The 16,238-nt window shown below is 42.2% G+C and overlaps 1 protein-coding gene across 16 annotated transcripts in view; it reads right to left on the reverse strand.

Annotated features, from left to right (window-relative positions):
* OXR1 (oxidation resistance 1) overlaps positions 1-16,238 on the reverse strand; it is a 226,494-nt gene that overhangs the window by 125,578 nt on the left and 84,678 nt on the right. For 2 of the 16 annotated variants that reach the window (XM_085537071.1, XM_032442873.2), the window contains exon 1: positions 9,286-9,604. The exons of 12 other annotated variants lie outside the window; for them this stretch is intronic. The gene's annotated coding sequence lies outside the window, so the exon portion shown is untranslated. Of the gene's footprint in view, positions 1-9,285; positions 9,632-16,238 lie in introns of those variants that run through there. 2 more of the 16 variants (XM_085537068.1, XM_085537075.1) reach the window with 2 other exon arrangements.

The raw sequence follows: 16,238 nt of genomic DNA on the forward strand, positions 1-16,238 counted from the left end.
CTTTCTGTCTCCTGTTTCTCCATTAATATTGCTCCACTTTCACCATGAATACAGGACAGAAGGAGCACATAAATAAAATTCAGATAAGCAAATTCATAGGTTAGAGCTATTTTTATGTGGACTCTTCTCTGAAAGAGGCTCTTTTTGTTGTTGTTGTTTTATTACTTTTTTTTATTTTTTAAGATGGATGGAGAAATAGCATAAGCAATCAGATTTTGGAAAGCATCCAAGAGTAGAAATGTCAGAACTACTGCAGATGTAGTAGCCTGTGCATTTCAATCAGCAGTACAAACAATGGATACAAAATCCATTTAAACTGGCTGCCCGCAACTCTCTTGGATAACACTTACCTTCTTTTATGTTTCTTAGACTTTTACCCTGGCAACAGCTTAAAATCTTGCCCCTTGAACAGAGGTTTTTCCTCAAGAGGGTCAGAGCCACAGATGTACTCTACAGAGCTGGAAAATTCCTGCCTTGTCATCCACAGAACCACAAAATTGTAGGGGTTGGAGGGGACCTCTGGACACCATCAAGTCCAACCCCCTGCTACAGCAGTTCCCTGCAGCAGGACTCACAGGGAAGCATCCAGGCAGATTCTGAATATCACCAAAGAAGGAGACTCCACAACCTCTGTGTGTAGCCTGTTCCAACACTCTGTTACCCTCACAGTAGTTTTTGTTTTTTTTTTTCTCATATCTGTATGGAACGCCCTGTATCCTGTTTTGTTTTTTTTTTGCTCCTTTTCTTTTTGCTGGCTGCCACTGAAAAGAGCCTGCCCCCATCCACTTGACTCCCATCCTTAAGATATTTATAGACATTGATGAGTTCTCCTCTCATTTTTCTCTTCTCCAGCCCCCTTCTCAGGTTCTTGGCCTTTCCTCATAAGGGAGCTGCTCCAGGCCTATCATAATCTTTGTGGCCCTCCACAAGACTGTCTCTAGAAGTTCCCTGTCTTCCTGAACTGAGGAGCCCAGAACTGGACATAGTACTCCAGAATTGGCCTCATGAGGGAAGAGTAGAAGCGGAGGATAACCACCCTTGTCTGTCCAGGACTCACTGAATGGCAGCACAGCATTCTGGTGTGTCAGCTGCTCCTACCAACTTTGTATCATCAGCAAACTTGCTAAGGATGCATTCTATCCCTTCATCCAGGGCACTTTATGAAGATGTTGAACAAAAGCACACTCAAATTTGTTTCCCACTCCACAGCTCCATTCTGTGGATCCTATGCTTTGTGTATACTCAGTTTCCCTTCTCTCCTCTTCCTTTTCTCTCCTCCCCCTATTACTCCTCCTTTTGCAAGGCAATAACCTGCAAGACATAGATAGCCTGTCAGTCCCTCTTGAAATTTAGGAGACTCCACATCTCTGGTTACATCTCTGCTAGCTATGACTGAAGGACCCTCACCTACATCTGCTTTACTTACGGAGCAACAGGAAGTAAAAAGAGACAAGATGTTATCCATACACATAGTGGAGCAGGACCCAATGGACAGATTAAATCTTCATGGACACCAAGGTATTATACACACACACATAAAACAAAAAGCAAAAGACTCTACGTGTCTGTATGCTTTAACTTCTGCAGTACGACTGCCTTATTCAGGCTTCCTGAAAAATTAGTATCATTCTGGGGCAGACTTCCAACTTTGAAAGACTGACAATTATACAGGGTATTCTTAGAAGTGAAAACCTGTTGGACAGCAATGGAATACAAGAGACATAGTTAATAAGGCAAAAGACACACTTGTTCCTTCTTCCTGCCCCAGTTTTCCTAAGGGTGGTTCCAAAGAGGCATCCCCATGACTTCAGCCTGCAAGATGTTGTAACTTACTGAAAATCATTAAGGTCAAGCCAGACATTACTGAGTCCCAGTCTTCCAGCCCCCACACCACAGTAATATCCCTGGCCTCTGCAGATCTCAAAACAAGTCAACACACCTCAGGCATGCAACATCTTACAGGGTCACTGCCCCTCTGTATCCCCTCTGTTTGTGCAATAATGTGCAAACAACTGGACTTTTTTTACCCTCTGAAAAGAGAGCTTTAAAAAGTGTAAAGCTAGAAGCATCTTGGTCAGTCAGGGTACTGTCATCAGTCTTACAGCAAAAAGATCATTCGGATGCCCAAAGTACTTTCAGATACCAAAAGGAAAAGCTGTTTTTACCATATTCCTGTACTCAGCACAACAAGGCCTGCATTAAGTAAGAAATTACTGCAGCTTTCAAAAATAATTTCTCTGCAGAATCACTGTCATCCAAGTAACTCTCTGAAAAAGCAATCTGTTTTCCAAACAACTCTCTCAGCAGCCAATTGCTGTGACACTGACATCAGATACTGCTCAGGTCAACGCCTGCTTCTCACCACAACAGCTTCTCTTCTGTCTCTCAGAAATTACTGGTGCCTTCACAGATGCCCAACCAAGAAAGTGTTTAGTTGCTGTAACAGTCTCAATCACTGCCTGCTTGCTATAAAACTGTGCTTTAGAAGTGCATACATATTCAGCAGTTTTAAAGAACAATATGTTTAAAAGCTGTTTGGAAATTGGGGAACCGCAATATGCCTCCTTTTCTCATCTTAGGTAGGCTGGAAAAATTGAAGGTCAATTCCAAAATGAGGCATATATCCCTAATTTTCCAGAAGAAAACGAGGCAGAGAGATAAAGAACTTCTTGCATTGACATTAACTATAAATAGTGCAGGGAGGTAAAGCAATACCCGGGCTGTTAGTGAGCATCTCTGAGGTTCAGAAAGCAGCTGCCTATAAGTGACATTTGGAAACAGAGAGGCAATTTAGTCTCATTTAACTGTCATTTACAGGAAGAGAGAATAAAAAGCACAAACTAATTTTGGTTATTTACCCCACAAAAATGACGTATCACTGACAACACCTGAACTTGTTATGGTTAACATCTTGTAAGAGTAATCCACCTTCATTACAACAGTCATAAAAGAAAGCTTCATCAACACACACATAAAAAAGGCAGCATTTACTTTTGTTTTATTCCCAGCTCCTGCAATAAAGTGAATGTTACAAAGGTCGTAACAGTGATATTCAGTGATGGGTTTAATCATTTTGGCCTTTTATCTGCACATTGAAATAAAAGTTTTCAGTCAAGAACAGACTGGCTGGAGGTCTAAATTTCCATCTAGAAAAGCCACCAGAGGGACATATATCGTCTTTCAACTGGCTTTTAAAAGGTGGAATGTAAGTTGAGGAACCTGTACCACTGATGACCTTAGGTTTCACTGTTTTCCTTTTCTAAAACATCACTGTTCATTAATACGCTCACCTTCAAAACAAACCGAAGCACATTCTGCAGCCCATGGCACTGACACATCGCTGAGGAGCTGTGAGTTCATTTCTTTATGCTTATAACTATAATTTACAGCCCACTGTTCTACACCCACCAAGTTCCACACCTCTCTCTGAAACACAGTGAGCCCACCTTGCTCAACCTCAGACCTTCCAGCCGCAGGTACGTGTGTGCTGGGACATTAGGCAGCACTTTACAAGTTCAGAAGTAAGTGAGAGAGAGAAAGTGACACCATGCAATATTTATAGCTTCAATTAATTTCATCTCAGCAATTGTTTTAGTGTCAACCTGATGTTAAAATGAGTGTACATACTCTATCCACGGTGTTTTAGAAAGCAAAGCTTTGTCAAGTGTACAACTACGGTGGGTATTTTTTTACTTTGGTAGATAAAAAGTAGTTACGCAGCAAAGTACAATACTTCTTTGCTCTTATTTACATTGACATGTTCTCTGTGCATTCAGGAGGAACACTGAGAATCAGAGTGCCGAGAAAGTACAGGCTATCCTCTGTTCTCTGCAGCACAAATGTTTGTTGTCAGCAGATTTTCTCTGCACTTAGATGCTGAGTGGTAAAACGTAATTATTATTTGGGCCTTGTGCTCCTGCACAGGAGCCCACGGTTAAACAACTGTATTCCTATTTATAGGAACATCCTGATGCTCAAAGCCACCGAACACTCAGTAACACCTATTTAAACTAAAGCTACTTACTGCTCAGAACCAAAGCCAAACAGTATTTACTTTCAAATTTCTGCACTGGATGAGGAGTCTAATTTCAGAATTCAAGTTATTTAATCCAGTATTAACCTCCAAACTTCGGGATTCAAGTTTCTTCATAAACAAAGCAAATGCCATTATCCCCATTTTTATGAGGCAGCTGCTGACATCTCCAAATGACAGCCTGCTGGGCAGGCTTTGGGGCTAACATAGCAGGGTTTCTGGAAACCAGAAAGAAATCCAGCAGAGCTCAGAATGGCTCCTGCATAAAACCTTCCTGCACTACACACCTACGGCATCTGCCAGTGTCATTCATCTTCCACTGTCACAATCACCATCAAATACAAAGGGAGAAAACCAAAGCAAGCCAGTATGAAAGAGGAGTTGCCAGGCACACAACATGAAGGCAGCAAAGCAGGACACCAAGCTGTTCAGGACTGTGAAACTTGGAGCAATTGGCATAAACACTGTCTCTCTTTCACTGAAGCTTAATGGCTGATGGGACAAATTCATTTTTACTGCTATAAATCTGTGACATTAAATAAGGACCTCAAGCCACACGGTGTCCAGTATCTCTAATTAACACAGATTGAGCTGGGAGCCCAGGACATGGGCTGATCTCACAGAAGCTGGCTTCTGGTACATAGGCATGCAGTCCCTCAGCTTCCTTTGGGAAACCAGGCCTCTCCTCGCTGCCTCCAAACCGCTCCTGTAGCAGAGCGGAGCCATAATGGCTCTATTTATCAGTCAGCTGCTGCTACTCAGAATCTGCCACCTCCTCTGCGCAGCCATTTCCACCAAGCTGTGTTTCCTGTTACTGTTCTTCAGCCTTCTCTCTTCCCACATTCTCAAATCTAATACAACCCACAACTTGTCGAAACAGCAGCAGCTCATTAGAGAGAAACCACTCCCTGTCAGAAGGTATCCCAAGCCTTGAGCCTGTCCGCTCTGTGGATCCAAAAAGGAATACCTTGAAGTGTGACACTAACTAGCTAACATTTCAAAGAAGCTTCGTAAGAAACACTGAAATACTTTGTGAACCTCAATTGTGAACCTGTCATCATAACACCACACAACCAGCAGCCAGGGAAGAGCACATGGATGAGAGGAATACTGCCTGAGGCCATGGGCTGCTCGGAGGGCTGTTAGAGCACTGGCTGTGCATCTTCCCTGCAGAACTATCTGGAAGTATCACATGGAAATACACTTTCCCATAGACACAGGGTACAGCTGATGTCATAACAGGAACATTTCCTGAGAAAAATTTGGAGAAAGCCAAATAAAAGGCAACAACTTAATAATACATACAAAGAGGTTTTATTCTCAGAAAGCACAGCCTTCCTCTCCATGTAGTGCACTGATAGCTTGCTTCCCAATTTGCTCCATTCCAAAAGAACCAGTAACACAAACCAGAACTGGACCTGGCAGCCCATTAGCGCAGCCCCAGAGCAGAAGCTGTCCTTTTTACAGTTACCACTGTGTGAGATTTATTCTTTCTATATATATTCTTTTCCTAAATTCTAATGAAAAACACAATAAATACTGCAATAAAATGATTAGTCTGGGAAAAAAACATCCTGTTTCAGTAACTTCAGCACGTACATCATCTCCCACTCCGTATAATATCTCAGGACTCTTCCACAAGTTCTTTTACTGCTTTCAAAGTAACTTGAAACATATGGCTACAAGAGACAAGTAAGTGCAATACTTTGGTTTTCTTGATGTTGTGAATCCAGCACTCGGCTGTGTAATCGCACAGTGGCAATATGCTGCATTAAAGCCCTACTTCTTCTGAAAAAAAAAGTCTTTCCTGATTTGTGTAATTTTTAAGTTCTTTTTCTGCTGCCTTGGTCCTGGATCCCCATGGCTGTAAAAGTACCTGCTGGGATGAGCAGAGGAGCTGATGGCAGCCCCACCATAATGCATTTCACAAGGCAAAGTTGGTTGCTAAAATAACAGCCCTCCTTCAAAATCCTATTAGTCTTCTTGTCACATATCATTGACAGGTCTAACTGTGAGCAAGGGTCAAATTCAGAGCCAAAGTTTAAATAAATTCTGCATAAGAAAACCTTCTTACTTATGCCTGCGTGGATCTCACTGCCAACTGAAGGTGACAAATTATCTCTGTGCAAACAAGTAGCCTGAGGCCAGAATCTCATCACTGTGAGAATAATCACCACAGTTGAGCTCTTCATGAGATAACTTGTTTATTTCAATGCATATACCTTGTCAAGACAGATTCTATACTTAAAAACAAAACAAGAATGTCATACACAACTCAACACAAGCCTAATTCTGTGATGTTAATTAAGCATTTCCCTTTGCAGTCAGCCACACTTTCTTTTTTTTAAGAGCAAAAGGGGACAAGCTGATGTTAAATGGAGCATTACTGCAAAAATGTACTGTGAATGTCAGTTTTACCCACAAATCTGAAACAGAATCTGAAGGTACAGCAAGGAACCACCCTGTACTACTAGTATGTTGCATCAGTAAATTATTCTAGTTTTAAAATACTTTGAAACAGTGGTACTTATTAACAGTATTTAGCATGGAATTGCCTCCTAATTGCAGATGTTACACACTTTCCAAAAGGTGTAAGGAAGATGGAAGCTGAAAAAACACTGATAATTGACTTCTGATAATGACAGGCAGTAAGAATTACTGGGAAACAGTGTGATGCAGCTTCCCAAGGTGAGCTGGTTCCTTTGGCAGCCAAGCACCCACTCTGCTGCTCACTCCTTCCTTCCCCAGCGAGGCAGGTAGAGAAAAGAAGACAGAGAAAACTCATGGCCTGAGATAAAAACAGAGAAATAATTTACAGTGTATTGCTGCAGGCAATACAGATTCCATCTGGGGACTTTTAATTTATTGCCACTTAGCATAAATACTTTATTTATGATTCAGGTATTTAGAAACAAATGACAAATATCCACACGCTTAAGAGAATGCCTATCCTCCGCCAGCCAGGTCTCCCCTTCAGAGCCCTCTTTTTCCCTGCTCCCAACCTCTCCTTGTCATCAGCATGTGTTACCTCAGTCCCTTCAGGAGGTAATGGGAGCCTCAGGAGGGGTCAGAATGAAGCGGTTCCACTCAGCCTCTCTGCTTCTCAGTCTTTCCTTTTACTGCCCATTCCTACTCATTTCCTCGTGAGTGTATCTGCTCTAGTACAGGCTTATGCATGGAAAATAGTTCCTGTGTCACTCCCGCTCTGGCCTTGTTCTTCCCTCTTTGGTCCTTCTCTCTACACTTTTTCCCTTTCTTAAACAGCAAAACTGGATCTTCAGTATTTAAAGAACAGCAAAGGTGGGAAACCTGCAGTAGCGGCACCAAAGTTTTTTTCAGAAAAAGTACTCAAAAAAATACAGCATCCTATAGACCCTGGAACACTTCCAAAAAGGAAGTTATTAACTTCCTTTATTAGCAATTAATTGTTTACTATTGGAGTGGTATAAGCATACAAGATCTCAAATTCTCAGGAAATATCACGAATCTGGAATCTTACTGTACTGATATTTAGCAGGAGAAGGATCAGCATTTTCCTCTGAAAATAAGGATTCATGAAGTTTTTCCACTGCTTAGATTTCTATGGATAAAACTTGTTAAAAAGAGATTCATAGAATCATAGAATCACCAAGATTGGAAAAGACCTAAAAGATCATCCAGTCCAACCGTTCACCTATTACCAATAGCTCCCACTAAACCATGTCCCTCAACACAACATCTAATTGTTCCTTAAACAACTCCAGGGTCGGTGACTCCACCACCTCCCTGGGCAGTCCATTCCAGTGCCTGACCACCCTTTCTGAGAAGTAATACCTCCTAATGTCCAGCCTGAATCCCCTTTGCCATAGCTTGAAACCATTCCCTCTGGTCCTTGTTGAATACACATAATTAAGAGCAGAAAAAGAACACTGAAATTGACAAATAAAGTTGATGAATGTGGTATCGTGTTTCTCAGTATCTGTTTAGAAAGTTCTGAGAAACACCTTCTCATAGCCTTGCCCATCGGGGATTCTTATTTGCCTTTCACTGTTCCTATTCTATACTTACAGCTTCCTAAACTCAGCTAGAAAGAAGGGAAAGACCCCACAAGGCTTTAGTTATGTTTTTCCCTGCACACCCACATGCGCTGAATTGGCCACAAACCTTTTGGCTCACCAGGGTACTTTTTCAGCTTATTTTAATGCCTTCTTGCTGATTTCAAAGGCCATATGTGATACTGTTGCTTACAGTATTTGCATACAACACATGGTGTTGTTTTCCAGATGATGGAGGTACAGCAAAATGCACTGACTATGAAACTCTTCTTGATATTTGCTACAAGTAAAGCAAGGAACAGTTGTAGAAAACTTTTTCTGTACTAACTGGACCATTCAATTAGTTTCACGCATACAGGTTACATTGTGTTTGACAGTAATGGCATGGAAGCAACTGTGGTAGAACTACAAAGCACTGTTTGAAGATGGCAAGAGTTCAGGTATTGAATGAGCAATAAAGCAAATACTAGAGAATGTGGTCAGATGATTTACGTTCTTACAACCGTGCAAGTAGTGACTTCCATAAAGACAAAACCTTAATCAATATCTGCTGCTTAGCTTTCCCACGCATGTCTAAATCAAATAATTCATCTCAATCCTGAAGGAGAAGCTGAGAATATACTACTGCAAAACACGTCTTGGATATAAACCCGGATGCTCTTAGACCCAATGAATCTGTCCACTGGAGTGAGCTCCTGTGGTGCTCCCAGCAGTGTGTTTCAAAGCCAGAGTGCCCCAGGGAAGCTGTGGGAGAGAAGGCAGACACAGACTGGCCACCATTTTTTTGTTTTCTTGTTGCTCAGCATCATTAACTCCTTCTCCGGCTGGCTTGACTAAATACAAGATACCAAAAGTATCTGAAAACCCAGCAGCACGGTTGGACAGAGGAGTATGTTTAAGAACTATGATCAGACCCCAGTTTTCCACTGTGCTCAGTGGCAGGCTCTTGGAGGCTGTTCCGTCACCTAATATTGGTGACTTCAAAGCTGAAGAGAAGCTGGTATAAATAAAAGAATCACAGAATTGCTCAGGTTGTAAAAGACCTTAATGATCACCAAGTCCAACCACAACCTAACTATATTACCCTAACAACCCCCCGCTAAATCATGTCCCTGATCACCACATCCAAACAGTTTATAAACACACCCAGGGATGGTGACTCAACCACCTCAGCTAAGGGCTAAGAGATCCACCCCCAAGACTTCTCTTCCTCCTTACCTTTCCTCTGCCAGGAGGTCAGCTCTGCCACAGGTCCCAGCTGGGGGCACAAAAGGATACTGTTGCTTGGGGCGATCTGCCCCTCCCTGTTGGCTGCACCAGGCCAGGCCGTTACCTTGATCCAGCACAGCTTGCCAGAGGTACGTGCATCTTTGTTATGGCAGCTGTTTAACACATACATGCGTATGCCTCAAACACTGGGGCAAGTACAACATATCTAGAGCACATACATACGTAAGCCGAGCTTTGCTGAGGTAGTGGATGACAGAATACATCTAAAAATGTTTCAGCCCCTCTTTGAAGAGAAATTTCCTTTCTCAGCTAGCACAATTTATTCAGTACAGAAGTCACTGGGTTTAAAAGCAGGATGACTCACACTTGTTTGGAGGTTTATAAATTATCTGCAGTTATGGATGACGTTAGAAAAAATGTCAAGAAGGTTTAAATCCTGCTCTTTGAAGGTGCAGTGAAGTGAGGGCTAATGTTTTAATTTCTGAGAGCAGCTAGTTGAGCATTCCAATCAAAGTGACTTGGCTTTGCCCTTCATCATTTTATCAGCGTACACCACTTGCTAACAAGGATCTTTTAAACCTAAGGCAAGGAGTTTTACACAGAAGCTTGCATTGTTTAAACAAATGAAAAACAAAATAAGGATTGTCTTGACATTACATTCCCCCCCATGAGGCCCCTCCGCACTGCTATTCTATAGCCAACATACAGCTGTGGTTGAGAGGACTACACAATTACCATAATTATGCCAACAACACTTGTAGGAAGGTTGTTTCTTAGACCTGACAGTATAATTAGAGGAGCACATTTATCTACCACACAGAGTGATAAATTCATTAATGTCTCTGGTTCCACTGCTTAATGTGGTTGGGTACCGAGGCCAGCAAGGAGGGCAGCTTCACACCATCAGTAACAGCTGCTCTTGTTCTCTGCTGCTCTGTGGTGGTCTGAGCTCAGCATGGTCTGAGCTATCCACAGAAGATAATACAGAAGACAAATGTTTTATGCAAAGTGAGTGTCCACATGCCACAGCTTTTGTGCCCTGCCTCTTGGCATGCTTTTTGCATGCTCCCTCTGCCACCCTCTCTAAGTGGCTGCCCTGAGGCTGGCTGCCAATTCTCCCTTTCTACCCCCAGCCAAAGGAGGAAAAGCAAAGCAAATGTGCAACACACACTGACCTAAAGCTCCACCCCCTACTGCTACCTAAAAGCTGAGTAAAGGCAAATTAATTAGATGACAATTAGATACAATTTGCACAATTTTGTCACTATAAATAAATGATTTTTTCCCCAAGACTAAAGGGACTGGAAAGCACTATGCTGAACCTTCCTTGAATTTTTCTTCTCGGGAGAATTTTTGCAAGGCTTTCTTTCAGTGCTTCATGCAAGGATCTGATTATGTATTTTAATTCATTTTTCCTGTAATTTGTCTAAAAAGCTGAGTCACATGAATATTTAAGCTACTTTAATTTCATTGAATCTTCTACAGGAACACATAACATTTGAGCTGCAATTTGGGGCACTGAACTCAACGCCCACTGGTTTAAATGGGACTTCACATCCTTGGAGGATGAGTAACTGCAGAACTGATTCTGGTCTCCTCCACCAAAGCAGCTAAGAATGTATGTGCTTGCTTCAATCTAGAGGTCTAAAGAGCACGTAGTCAGCACAGAAATCTTCATCATGCTCAAGGACGTAATTCAAAGCTCACCTTGCAAGTAGCAGCAGTGATTTAAAGGAGTTGTTCCTCCACTGCAGAGATGTGGTAATTCAGCACAGAGCTTTCTTAATGTGATAAACTCATTTGTCTTCTTTCCCACGAGAAAAGACCACAAACACTCATTTCCTTCAGCAGAGGGGACAGCAATATCTTAAGCCACAGTAACTGTCTCATAAGGAAACAACATGCTAAGCCAGAGATCACCAGGCTCTATGCCAGTCCAGCCAGTAGCCTATACCTGTTGCACCGTACAGTGAGCTGACCATCTGAACTGTTCATCTCATGATCAAAACAAGAAATTGCAAGACTGTTTAGCATTCCTAAACACCGTGCCTGAAACTGAGGTGGCAGAGGCACACACTCTCCCAACACCAATTTTACTTAGGACCAAGAGACAGGGTTAAAAATAGTCCCTGATTCTCCATCATGGAGAATAACACACAAAAATGGTTTTGCTTTGCTCTGAGTTCCAGACAGTACAGCACAGTGCTGCATGACAACCAATACACCTACCTCTTAAAGAAGAAATATCTGTGGTGGCAGCATTTGCTTGTCATATACTACAGCCAGGAGGAGCCAGGACTGCCGGAGGGATTTTAGATTATTATTTTATTATTCCCAGAGTATTTCAGTTCTACACCAATATAAGTGGTGCTAATATCCTAACAGTTAACAGTTCTCTGCTACTACATTTGGAGCATGAGATACCTGTACTACTGCAAACTTGGCAAATATTTTCCTTCAGGAAGACTGACCTGAAATCTCAATCATCATACGACCTTCCAAGAAGGGTCCATTTTAATAAATGGGCACAAATCTGACAGCACTATTGGCAAGTGTCAAAATAAAGGAACGATGTACACTACTATGAGCTTAAGTCAGACGATGCCTTTGAAAAGTAATGCTATTTAAAGACAGAAAAAAACGGAGGAAGATTTTTGTGCCTGTGATAGGACAGTTAACTACAATCTGCTGCTACCAACAGAAATGGGGCTGAATTCAGATATTTGACAAAATCCAAACCAGTGTTTAAAAGGAAGCCAGATACAGCAACATTTTGCACATAAATACCCCAGTCTTTGCATTTATTTGTTAACTACTTGTGCTTTATCTGCAGCAGTTGTGTGAATGTAACATCCATTCTATTAATAAATTCATTGCTAACATCTGTATTTTCCAGAACTACCCTCCAAGTAGTATTACAGCAGAGTCTCTCCCTAACACCCACCTACGAACTCCTTTAGCTTGGACAAACTAGTTAATTTGCTGCAGCATGTCTTGTTACAGTCAGCACTTCTCTAAATCATGTCAGTTGAGAATTCCTCCATTCATATAAATGATTATAGGTATTTTACTTCCACACAAAGAAATCCAGTGAGGTGCCTTTTTCCTGTCTCACGGGAGGTTCCTGTTCCACAGGGGTTCATGTCCCATCACAGCTGTGGTATAATTAACATACACATACCTGATCCTTAACATCATTTTCAATAACGTATGCATCAAATCTTAGAAAAATTAGCAATAAACTGCCTTCTAGACAGCCTTATCATCAGTAAAGGCTTCTATTTTTGTCCCCACCTCAGAACTCAGAGCTGAGATCTGAGCAATGTGAGCTTAAAATGCAGCACAGCCTTTGCTTGAGCCCTTTCCTGCTTGACATCCAAACTTCACTGATGCAAGCTCACACAACCCCAGGCTCTGTGTAAGCTTCAGAAGAGAAAAGGGAGAAGATGAGAGAGAACGGCTGCTGCTCATCTGTAGATATGGATGCAAAGAGCATCATGTCTGTTCACCACGTCTGTAATATGCAGGCTAAGCTGCTTTGTTGTGATGCTCTGGTTTCAGCTGGGACAGAGTTGATTATCTTCACAGCGTGTGGTATGATGCTATGTTTTGGCTTTAGGAGAAAACAACACTGATAACGTACCAATGTTCCAGTTGTTGCTGAGCAGTGCTGTACAGAGCCAAGGACATCTGAGCTTCATGTACAGCCCTGTCAGTGAGGGGGGATGAAGGGGCACCAGGAGCTGGTAGGGGATGGAACCAGAATGTCTGACCTACACTGGTCAAAGGGATATCCTTGGCATATGACATTGTGCAAATAAAGTTGAAAAAGGTGGAGAGTTGGCTGGGAAGTAAGTTAATCACTCCTCCCATTCTGCTTTAACCCAACCTTCACATCTCACTAATTAGTAGATGATTCCTTTGCCTTGTCCTTGCAGGCACAGGCAACTCTTCTTTATTGTTCCTGTAGAAAAGGAGTTAAACACAGCCTCTCCTGCACAGAACTGAAAGTCCATAGTTTACATGTTGTATGCTGAGACACTTCTTCAATCTATGCAGAGCACAGACACTCAGATCAGCTTCTCTGTCTGCAGTCAGCAGACTGTCTCACACCAACATGTTACTCAAAATCACAAGTCTATGGCTGCCTATAAAAAGCTCTGTGCGGCAGTGAAAGCAAGCAGCAGTGCTGCAGTACGTTCTGGCCACCATCAGAAAATCTGGCTTCAGAAAATGTGCCACCTCCTGAGCTCTGGGGAGCTCTATGGAATATGGAATCATTAATTTCTCATTAAAATTTTTAAGTGACAACATATATTGAGCTCTCTCTCTTAATATATCTGGGAATTTATCCCTGTCTCCAAGCTGCAGGATCCCTTCTCATTAATGCTCTGTGCTGATTTCACATAGACATACATTTGATAAAATCAACCTTGTTCAAATGGCTGAATCCAGAGCAATAAAATAGGTGTTCAGCTCCTACTGCTTTATCTGCTCCGCTTCAGCCTTTGCTCAGTTACTGGTTGGAACTGCATAATATATTTCCCAACCACTAAACAGGGCTCAGGCTTGTTAACATTTTCTATGACTTGTAACACCTCATTTAAGAGACCTATAAAGTGGTGGGATGAAAACAAAAAGAAACTGTTCACTACACGGGAAACTGTGTCCTTCATATGTTACACTGATACTACAAAACCCCAGGACAGCTGAGGCTGGCAGCGCCCCTTGTGCCCCTCTGGCCCACCCCTGCTCCACCAGTGACACCCAGAGCAGGGAGCCCAGGCCCGTGGCCAGGCGACTTCTGAACATCCCCAAGCAGGAGACCCCACAGCCTGTGGGCAACCTGTGCCAGCGCTCCGCACAGCTCAGCAGTGCTGCCTGCCATGCACCTCTGTGCAATTTTACAAACAGGTCATTACATAAATTGCAATGCAATGTCCTAGTTTTGTTGTTGCTGTTGTTGTAATTCTGAAAAAGTTTGAACTTAAAAAACAAACAACAACAACAGCATAGCAATACCTGCAGTCATTCAGAAGCACGAGATGTTTCCATTCAGTTTTCAGTACCAGCATTTCTCTCCACACTAGATCAGAGGGTAACTGGCATTAGTAGCTACAGAAAGAGCAATGACTTCAGCTCCCGCGACTGCTGCATTTTGGGGATGCAAAGCACTGTTAATTTCAAACTTTTACAAGAGCATATTGCACCTGATTTTCTGCTCTTATCTCCGAATCGTTCTAAAAGTTCTGTGCCTGACTTCATTTCAAACTAAATGTGAATCTTCCACACACAAAACCTTATGGATACTCCATACATGCTCACAGCTGCCTGAATCCCCAAATCCCTACTTTATACATGGGTTTCATATCAGCCCAGTTATACAACTTGCTGTCAGGAATTACGCCAACTGCCACACAACACAACACACTGCTGTGACAGAGGAGCACGAGTCTGATTTACTGTCTACTTCCAGAATGCTTAAACATAGTGGCTTCTTCATCAGATTTGCATCTCCAGACATTGATATTGAACATTAATTATCAGTTTGCTACTCTATAAATACAACAGCATGTAAACAGCTATTTGCTATTACATTCATATTTTTGATCAAGCATTTGCAACTGAGCAGTCAAAACCCCAACAGCATTTATAATGACTACAAAAATGCCAGTCTTCCTCTCCAGGAAGCCTCCGTAAATCAGGGTGTCAAAGAGTATCAGCAGCAGTCCTGGCCTTCTCATCACAAACAGTGCACAATTTTATCAGTATTACACAGACCTTTCTAATTTCATGCAAAGCCTTAGAAAAGCTCAGGCAGACACAGCCCAGCTATGCAGATGTGTCTGTTTACAATATACAAACACGTACATTTTCCTTCCCTTCCCTTTCCTTCCCTTCCCTTCCCTTCCCTTCCCTTCCCTTCCCTTCCCTTCCCTTCCCTTCCCTTCCCTTCCCTTCCCTTCCCTTCCCTTCCCTTCCCTTCCCTTCCCTTCCCTTCCCTTCCCTTCCCTTCCCTTCCCTTCCCTTCCCTTCCCTTCCCTTCCCTTCCCTTCCCTTCCTCAATATTGTTTCCCCTGCAGAGTATGTATCCAGACTAACTGTAACAGTACCAGAGCTGCCACACTGGCCAGAACAACTCTACAACTCTCCTCTTTGAAGCCCCAGGGGTAATCAAAAACCGCAACTTAAGAAAGAGTATAAGAAAAAGGGCAAACATATTATCCCCCTGCATTTACCTTTCGAAAAACTGTTAGTTCAGGGACTTCCTGAATAGATCAAAAGGATAATATCTGGTCTACTGTTTTTAATCCCTTTTTCAAGCTAGTTGGGCTTCAGGTCCTATGGGAACCTGCGACAATTAATTCCACAATTTAATTCAGCATGGGTGAAGTTCAAAGTTAAACAGCTAAATTTAATGGATGCTCTACAGACATTATGTCATGAGCACTATTACCAGTTTCAATTTTCCGTGCCATACAGGGTTTTGTGCACTTCTGTATTTTACCCATTCAGTTGTCTCTCTCTCAAACTGCTGCGCCCCTCCTTACCCTCTCCTTGTAAGGAGGCTGTGCCACATCTCTGAGCATCTTTGCTTCCCTTCCTTGTCTCTGGTAAACAAAAAATAAACAAACAAAACTCCAACTAATGTCAAAACTGTGCAACATTCATCATCATCCATCTCCATTGGTAAGCATTTGTCGAAGTAAACATGAAGAAGTGCTCAGAAATTTTCCCCACAAGCACAGACAGCTGAAACTGGCACTGCAGTAACTTGTCAGGTTTTTATCTTTACTAAGCTGCAGGTGTATCTGAAATAATCAGGAAAACAAAGTAATTTCGCTTCACTTACTTTAAAATTTCTACATTATCTATCTCGGGAAGCACAGCGTCAGAATATCCTTTTAAAGAAAGCATGATAAATTACAGCAGTACAAATT

Source organism: Coturnix japonica, chromosome 2 (assembly GCF_054131305.1).
Source record: "Coturnix japonica strain WE chromosome 2, WE-NBRP24, whole genome shotgun sequence".
Taxonomy (NCBI): Eukaryota; Metazoa; Chordata; class Aves; order Galliformes; family Phasianidae; genus Coturnix; species Coturnix japonica.